This window comes from Rhea pennata, chromosome 19 (assembly GCF_028389875.1).
Source record: "Rhea pennata isolate bPtePen1 chromosome 19, bPtePen1.pri, whole genome shotgun sequence".
Lineage (NCBI taxonomy): Eukaryota > Metazoa > Chordata > Aves > Rheiformes > Rheidae > Rhea > Rhea pennata.
The window spans coordinates 96,882-106,340 of NC_084681.1; the positions used below are offsets into that span (position 1 = coordinate 96,882).

Below are 9,459 nucleotides of genomic sequence, written 5' to 3' on the forward strand. Positions count from 1 at the left end.
CTCTTGTACTGGGGAACCCAGAACTGGACTAAAACCCAAGCCAAAGTACTGAGTTTATATTCTTCCAAAAGGATTTTGGGTTTTTTTAAAGCAATAACAGGTAACAGAGTACATGCACAAAGTGTAATATCTTTTTGACACAGTTCTGCAATACTGAGATTAGGAAAATATTGATTCAAGTATCTCAGCTCAATTATATGAGTAACAGGAGTAAGAAATGTGAAACTGCAAGAATTTAGGGTGAAGGGGCTTTGATCACTCCTAGTGTTTCCAAAATAGGAGAAGAACAGATGGAGTGAATGTTTAAAATGTTGGCAGAAGAGTAAATCTGATTTTTTATTCTTTTATCTGAGCCATCTAGTGGTGACATAAAATAAGCACTATGGCACGAGCATGTTTTGTTGAAAAATACCAGCCAGCAGTTTCTGCAGGTGACTTCAGTAGTGCAGGACTGCAACAGTCAGCTTTAGGAAGAAATGGCTTGTTGCCATCCACCTCTGTGTCTCTTCCTGCGCAGAGGTCTGGACAATCTCCTTTGCTGAATCTATTGCCATCAAAAGATGCTTGCTCTCTCCACAGATTTCCAGTGCTGGACCCACACAATAAACTACATCCAAATCATCTCAGTGGCAAGTGGCTCTTTGGAGAAATCATCGTTAAAAGCTACCTGTCAGCACACTTGTTCTATCCGGAATGAAATGCCAGAGATTCACAGAATTTCTCTCAAGGAGCACGAAACTGGCTTAGCACGCGATACCAGCGCGCTCAGCGCCAATGCGGCCCGGCCAGAGGGCGTGCGGCGCCGTGCAGCGCCCCGCGGCGCCGTCCTCCGCGTGCAGTGCGCCGAGCTACCGCGCGCGCCTGGGCCGCGACCTCGCGTGACCCCGCGGCGGCGGCGCGAGCCACCCCGGCGGGGCGCGCGCCACCCTGGCGGGGCGCGCGCGGGCGGCCGCCGCACTGAGACGTGAAGGACGTGACTGGCGGAGGGGTGGGGCTGTTACCGTAATTGCAGACGGAGGCGGTCTACCGCGCCTCTCGCGAGCGGTAGTGTCTGGCAGAGCTCGGCTCCTGCCCAGCGCGGCGGCGACGGGGCTCTCGCTGCTCAGGACGGGGAGAAACGCCCTCTGCCCTGGCGGTTCCTGTGCTGCCTCTTCGCCTAGCAGAGCAGGTCAAGCCATGCTTCATTCGCCTTGCCTGTGGGGCTGACCAGCTTTGTGTGTCCTACCAGTAAGAATCTTTAAAACAATTTTCTGCTGTGATGTGAGGGGCAGACTTGCATAAGTGGGGGGCTTTGCCCACTCTCAGCCTTCCAGAAAAAATATGCCTTTGGGAAACAGTAACATCCATTTACTTTTCATCATAATTGTCTATTAGCATGTGTGGTTAAAAATCGCCATAAACCACCACCTCAGGCCCTCAGACACCACCTTGTTAAAATTGGTCTATATACACATACCTCCATCTTGCTCATCTGGTTTAATCTGTTAGTAGCTCATGGTAATATGTAAGAATTAAAAAAGCTTTAACCAGAATCAAATGAACTCTATCTCTTTAAACACAGCACAGAAGATGTGATTCATCCTGTTGTGGAAAGGGTGACTTGGCCCCACAGCATGAACCTCTTTAAGCACGAATAAGGAAGTAGTGGGTAAGTTCCTGTGTTAAGCAGTTGTGCAAACCTGGGTTAGCATTGGAAGAGCTGGGCGCATGGTTGCTTAGCACAGGCAAAACTTTTTCATGTATTTCACTTCCAGTACTCAGTATTGAGGTCATAGCCTGCCAAAGGAGGGTACTGCGTAACCATTACAGAAATTCACTTTTCTTCCTGCTCTTGCTAGCTTTGGCCTGCCAGAGGAGGATCACGTTTAACTGGCTGTAGTTCTGATTCCATTGCCAGTGTTTCTTCCAGATTCTATCAAAAATGGACTGTTGCTTTGGCAATATGTGAAACAAAGGGCACAAACCTAGCTGAATCTGTGTGTTTTCATGCTCTTGATATTTTCTCGTTATTCCTCTGGAAACCAATACAGGACACAATACAATGAGGAGGAAATATTAGGTGATTGTTGGTAGCATTGTGGGCGGTGTAAGTGGTGCAACAGCATTTGTATTATAAAAAGCAGCACCAAGAAACAAGATGCTGTTGGTGTTTAGCCAGTACCTTTATTGGCCATGTAGCAGTACTTTAGGGCCAGCTGTATGGGTAGGAGGGACATTTGTTATTATGTAGGCTGACCTCCTGTATAGCCAGAGAACTTCCCTTGAATTAATTTAACTAGGGCAGATCTGCTAGAAATCTATCCAACTTTGAATTCCTAGGTTAGAAATAAGTAATAGTTATCAAATAGAAAACAGGTCTTGCACTTCCATATAGGGATCGCAGTTCAGATTGGAAACCACTAAGTAGAGTGTTGTACAACCACAAAAGGAAGATAGTCCAGGCTGAGCAATGTGGAGAGCTATGTTCAGTTTCTTATCCATGGAATTTAGAGCATAATGCTGCTCTCTTCAGAGGGTGTTGAGAGTATAGATACGCTGAAAAGGTAGCATTGGTAATACCATCTATTTGGGGTACTGTGGTAATAGGAGTCTTAAACCTCCTAAATCTCCTGTATTTGCCCAAGGATATTAAAATCTAAATAAGCTAGACAAAAGATTTATTATCTTCATTTTTTGAGTGAAGAATTCTAAGACTAACCATCTTCACTGAACTCATACTGAAAAAGACCCTTGCAAAAATCAATTTATTTTAATATCCTCCAGACCCTGGTTATAGCCCACTACATATAAAACAACTACCCATTCCATGAACATATCACAGACATCTGCCTACCCAGCATGATTTTGACTATTTCCTGGTGCTCTAAACACTCGTTCATGTATCTTAAATTCTAATCTTACTTATTACAGTTCATTCTTAAGTACTTCCCACAAGCTGTCTTGATAGGCCACTAGTCTGAAACAGGAGTGCATTTTTTTCTGTCTCAGCTGCCTAAATGCCAGCCATTTTAGTTAAACATCCATTTCCAAAGACTGCCGCAAACTCCCACCCCTACGCAATCCTAACCGTATTTACCAATGCCTTCCATGACCTCATGTCCTCCCACTTACACCGTGCAGTCACTTTCATTCTCCAGGTTTGGCCTCTTCTGTTTTATTAGAAATGGTCCTGCAGTGTGCGCGTCTGCCTGTCTGAAAGGTTTGCCAACTTTCTCCATTCACCTATCTGTCTCTCAAAACTCATAAGAAAGAATATGCAGTATTTTTGTGCTGTCTACAGTTGCAGATGATGTTTCATACTAACACTTACTATCAATCTCCTATCCCTACTCACGCTCAAACCATTTTAGTGTTATTTCACTACTGGAACTATAACATTGTGCATCACAAGTTACTGGCCTGAACAATGCAGCAAATTCATGCTGCACGCTTATGTGTAATAAAGGATGATGACCGGTGTCCTCCTGTTATCTGGGTAAACTATCTGTAGGGGAAGTTTTGCATTTTCTACTTTTTTTTTTTTTTTAACAGTAAGCATGTTAAAACAGTGTTAATTATATTATTTGGGAAAACTGAACGATACTGATGTTTTGTGTTTTGTTTTTTTGTTTGTTTTTTTATAACAAGCATGATACCAGCAAGGACCCCCAACTTATTCTGGGCAATAAGCAAAAGAACAAGCCAAAGATCTGCATACTAACTTGAAGCTGAAAGAAGAAAGACTAATGTGATTTTCTTCTTACCAAGAAAGGAACGGCTCTTTTAATCTTGATATAAATACTTTCTTTAATTACAAATACAACTGTAACTAGCAATTCAATCTTTGTAAGTACCATCTTTGAGACAAATACATTTGCTCTGTACCAACAGCACTGTGAACTCCCTAGTTATTTCCCCTAACTTTCATATCAAATGCCCTGTTTCTAGAGAAGTAGTCTTGTTTTTCTAAAACCTGTGTTGTTTTTTTTTTTTTTTTTAATACCACATCCATTACCGTAAGTGCCAATGCACTGCTGTCAGCACCCTGGGAACAGACAGCATATGCCCTTTCTGTGTGCACAGAACAAGCAGCCAGCATGCCTTCAGTTGTACTGGAATTATCCTGCTGCTTTCAGTATGCTTTCAGAAATGGAAGTTACGTTAGCCCAGCCTCAGTTGAATACTTATGTTTTATTCTTCATACATCATGAAAATTAATTTCAGCCCTGCAGCTGTGGTAGTTTCATAGTATGACTGAGATTAAAAAAGATAGAAGAATACTCTCACCAATTGTTAATGGTAGATAAATGTCCTTATTTTGTCTTGTATAAAGACCAAAGGCAATATAGCTAGATAAATTCTAATTAAGGGTGCAGTCCTGTCACTAACAGTACGTGTGTGCCTATTTTGTGGTATACCAATGGATGACTCTGATAAAGTGCTCCCATGCAGGTGTATTGTATCTCAAGCAGGTTAGTAGATATGGCTGAATAAAACAGGAAGAGATCAACTAGCTAAGAGGTACGGTTTTGTATAGTGCAGCTGAGTCACACAGTAGCGTACATCTGTGTATGTGAATTTTCTCTTCATTCACAATTTAAAATGTGCATAAATCCCCTTAATATTTTTATAATATTTATTTTTATAATATCCTTTGAGTTACTACTTCTGACTTCATCACAACAGGTGTATTGTACTGTTTTACGTTTTCAAACTGCTGACTGCCACACCTTATGAAACCACCGCTCCCTTGGAAACAAATACCGCAAAACATGCATCCTTTCATTCTAAGACATCCTAAACTAAATGTTTTACCAAGTATCCAAAAAAGAACTCAAACCTGTTGTCCAAGAGCACACGTTTCCAGAACCAGCACTAGCGATCTGTGCTGGTGAGGAAGTTGTCCTGTTACAATCCAACCTCCTGTTTGTTTTGTGTTGTTTTTGTTTTCTCCACAAAAACTGTTATCTAGACTAAGGCAAGTTGAAGACCTTTGTATATGTTTTTCCCGCAACAGCAAAGAAGCGTTGTCCGCACAAAGACGAAGGGTGAACAGAGAAGCCCGCGCGCCCCGCCGCCGCGTGGGGGAGGGGAGGGGGTCGGGGGAACAATGGTGGCGGGCGCACGGAGCCGCCAACGGCCGCAGGCCCGCGCGCGCCGCCGCGGCCCGGCGACTCCGGCGGGTGCGCTGAGCCGCTGCCTCAGAGGCAAACCGTCTCTAGGGAGACAAGGAAGAGATTAAGCGTCCAAGTGCTTAATCGTTTTCAGAGCGCTAGCAGAAGCGACTAACGGAGTTAATGCCTTGCGCCGAGGCGGTGTCCTCAAGAAGGGACAATCCTTCAGATTGCGCTGTGCTGGCTCTGACGGATTTCAGGTTGTAAACGGCAAAAGGTGAGCGACAGCAAAAGGAATGAGAGGCGCGTGGCTGGACGTAAGTCCCCGTGTTCTGTATCGGTTGGAAGCCGGCGATGACAAGAAACGAAGCCCGAGCGCAGGGGCGCCCTGGGCTGCCGCCGTGCCTGCTACCGGGGCCAGGGACAACGCGCCGCCAGGCGTGACCCGGCCCTTAGCGGGGGGCTGGAGGCAGCGCTGCCTCGCGGCAGCTCCGCAGGGCTCGGCCCGCTCAGCACCGCTGGGCGCCCGGACAGCGCTGTCCGGGGAAGAGCCAACGAAGCGCGGGTGGAGCTCCGGAAGCGCCGCCAACGCGGGCTGCCACAGAGAGGAGCGCGCCCGCCAGTCCCTGGTCTCGGGGGCCGGCCGGTGCGCGCAGGGACCCGCCGCGCGAGGCGGGGCCCCGGGGATCAGGGCGGACGGCGCCGTGTCCGCTGCCCTGGCGGCCCGCCCGACGAAGGGATGCGGTCGGGATGCCCGCGCCGCCCTCACGCAAGGCTTCGGCAGCGCTCGAGCGCGTCCGCCGGCCCGAACCCCGCCAAGCGGCGGGGCGCCCTAGACCTGCCTGCAGCCGGCTTGCCCGGCTCGAGGCCCCCGTGCCCCCTGCGGCGCTCGACCGCTGCGCTTGCCGAGCACACCGCAGCATCACGCGCGACGGCTGCGCCTCAGTACCTGAGTCACGTTCCGCGCCTCAGCGTCGGGATGCTCGAGAATGCGCCGGACCGCCGCCCGCTCTGCCCGGTGCGCCCGGACGGACCCGCCCCGACCCGTCTGCCGGTGCTCCGCCGGCTGCGGAGCCTTTCGGCTCGGCCGGTCGGCGGGCTGCTCGCCCCTCCCACGTCAGAGCAGCGGCGACGGGTCCTAGCGCCGCCGGGGCGCGCGGTCCCGCCGCTACAGGTTCGCCCGGGCAGGGGCTCCCCGGCCGCGTGCGCCCGGCCGCGCCGGCGCGCCCCAGCGGCGGGACGCAGCGGCGCGCTCCTGGCGAGTCTGGTGCGTTGTTTCGCGCGCCCGGGGCCGTCCGTGCGGCCCAACGGGGCGGGACCCGCCTAATAACGGGCGTTATGTCTGCGTGCGTTTCCGCAACCGAGGTGTGTGCTCTGTGCCGTCTTTCCGGTTTTCTTCATCGTCTTCTCACGTAAGAATGACTTTTATGAGGTTCCTCGCTTTTTTTCTTGTTCTCAGTCGTTTTAATTGTGACCTTGTGCCTTCTGAAGATAACTTAGAAGCTTCCCTTCTTGTCCTTTTCCAAGGGGGTGCTGACTGCAAATGCAGCTGCTTAAAATGTGACACATTTTACATCCAGATAGAATGATGTCTCTGCACAATCTGCTGTGGGTCTATTGTTATTCATACAAAAGTTGGATTATAAAACTGAACATGCTTTCATATTGGTATTATTTTGCATCCATGCAAGTTGTGGTGTGTTTCTAAACCATGCTACAGACTGTAGCACTTCTTAGGCTACTCGGGGATTAGGAAATTTAGGGCTAGATGCTCCACTTTTTTGTGCACTTACAATACAATTCAATCTATGTTCGTTGCAATCCTGCCACCTGGATGGAGATACATAGGGGCTGGAACTGTAACTAGTAAAGGATAAGAAAGGATAGTCCTATGAGACTTATGGTGTTGCACTGATTAATAGCTTTTAGAAGCTATTTGGTGAAATCAGGCAGTACGGAGGCAGAGTCAGAAATGATTTGCAATCTACGGAAGTTTTTTTTCCTGGACAACATATATACTCTGGCTTTTCATTAAGTTTTGCTATAGTATCCCATTTTACAACTGCAATTACACATTGCAGTAATGTGGAAGAGTGAGCAAGGCTGGATGGGTTATTGGGCTATACTGCCAGTCAGTGGCTAGTCTTACTGTTACTGCTATTAGTTATTGCTTACAGTTATTGCAGATAAGTAAAATCATTTGTTATCTGTTTACTGTTACCTCAATCCAAGTCATTCATTTAGAGACCAGATGAAGATATTGCAGAAGAGCAAAGATTACTGATTCTTGTGGAGTTTCTGAAGCAAGTGATGCCATGCCTGAGGCCCAGCAAAACTAGTGCAGTCCAGCAGCTGCAGACTTTTCTGGGTGCCTCTATAGCGTATCTTTGTTCTCCAAAAAGAGGAAATATGATCTTGATTGCTCATCCCTGAGGACTGGAATTCTTGAGGAGACAGTTTCATTTATCATTGCCTGTGTCCCTGATTACAATTTCTTGAGGGTGACAGTACCTTCCTGCAAAATCTTTTGCCTAATTATTCTACCTTGTGTGAACTGCCACATCATTGACATGTATAATCAATCACCTGCTAGAATCTTTATTTCAAACCTTAGAGATTTGTACTCACTAAGCACACTTTCAAAAAGGACAGAGATGCCTGGGAAGGGAAAGGGAAAGAGAAGCAGTGAAAGCAAAGCTGGCAAAGTAGAGGCCAATGTTGCACCTATATCCTGAAGAATTTATTCTAAAATATCAGTATCTCTTCTAGGTACTTACATGATTTAAGAGGCTAGATAAGGAAGAAGATGTACGCCTAATACATTTAAAAGACTAAAAGGAGAACTGAGGTATCTTCAGATCTGGCAGCATTGCTCCTACCAAATCTTGTGTGCCAGATTAGATTTGCAGTTCCTCCAGCCTAATCAGGAGAAAGTGACATGTTCTCTGGTTAGAATTCGATTGTAAGACATTCACATCATCTTAGAGACCCATTTTTGTTTTTTGTTTTTGTTTTTCTGGAGGCAATGTGTCACTGCAGTCTGTTTTTCAGAAGTAGATGTCCAAAGCCATAGACCAGATGCTGAGAAAACTGTGACCAGTGGTCTGTGGTCTCACTTTTGTATCTGATAACTCACTATTTCAGAAGAATGCGTTTTCTGAGAGTGATCATAATCACAGAGGCTGACGTGCCAAGGTATGTGACACTTCTCAACATCAGGACCCAGATCATTCGATTTGATTCAGTATTCAACAAGTCACTAGAGTAAGTGAGCAGAACGCAAGGTTGCTGTACTTGCAGAAGCCTGAACAAAGTCTGAGTAACCTCAGAAATACTTAGAACTGAGAAGAAGGCACAAAACCCCTAGTTGTTAGGTGGAATTATGTTGCATAAGTTTAAGCACTAAATATATGCTTATATATATGTAATATATATGTATGCAACATATATATGTAGCATATATATATGTAATATGCTTATGAAAAGAGAGAATTTTTAAATGTAACAAAGAAAACTCAAAACACAGGGACTTGAGGCTTATCTAGCTTTCAAAAAAACTTTGAAAAATCGTTCTTTAAGTTTTTAACTAGGTATAAAACAATTTTCTACAGCTTATTATTGTTCATTTACAGGTATGCCAGCTATTACGGATATTCTCAAAGTATTATTAAGACAAACTCATGAGGAGTCATTAACTAGGAAAATTCTCTTTGTCCAGAGTAGACTGCAGAAGTCTCAGTTTAGTTTCTTGCTAAAGAGGATTCTTAATAAGAAAGAATAATATCGTTGGGTTATATTTAATAGAGGCCATATTCAGCCAGATCTCCACTAGAGTCCTTCACTCAGCACTTCCTTACTGGTTTCCAAATAAATAATGATCCCAGTGTGTTCTTTACTTATATACTTAATTTTACTTTGTCTTTTATATTTTTATTTTCTTTGAAACTCTGATATTCAAGCAATACAAACACATACTGAATCAATATATTTGAAATAATGTAAAATAAAATTTTAAATGCTACTTAAATTCATACAAAATACATTTGTATAACATCAGTGCTAAGATCAAGGGACAGAATATACTTTTTTGCCATGATGTAGACTTACATATCTAACAAAAATCTATTTTTGTTTCTGTTCCCTTTTAGTCATTACTTATACCATTCACTTCATTGCATATCTTTTCAGTTTTCCTTCCTTCATATCTTTTCTGTATTTCTCAAAAAGATATTCAGTGGTTTTCCTCCTTTCTCATAGGTTCATAGAATCACAGAATGGCTGAGTTTGGAAGGGACCTCTAGTCCAATTTGTGTGCTGTAAGCCTGGTCAACTAGAACAGGTTGATCAGGACCGTGTCCAGTTCAGT

At 45.3% G+C, this 9,459-nt stretch overlaps 1 long non-coding RNA gene across 1 annotated transcript; it reads left to right on the forward strand.

The window, feature by feature from the left end:
- The first annotated feature begins 1,021 nt into the window (after positions 1 to 1,021).
- On the forward strand, positions 1,022 to 3,869 carry LOC134149038 (uncharacterized). The gene is made up of 3 exons (XR_009960348.1): positions 1,022 to 1,227; positions 1,562 to 1,648; positions 3,628 to 3,869. It is a non-coding gene; the product is annotated as an uncharacterized LOC134149038 (long non-coding RNA).
- The last annotated feature ends 5,590 nt before the right edge of the window (positions 3,870 to 9,459 follow it).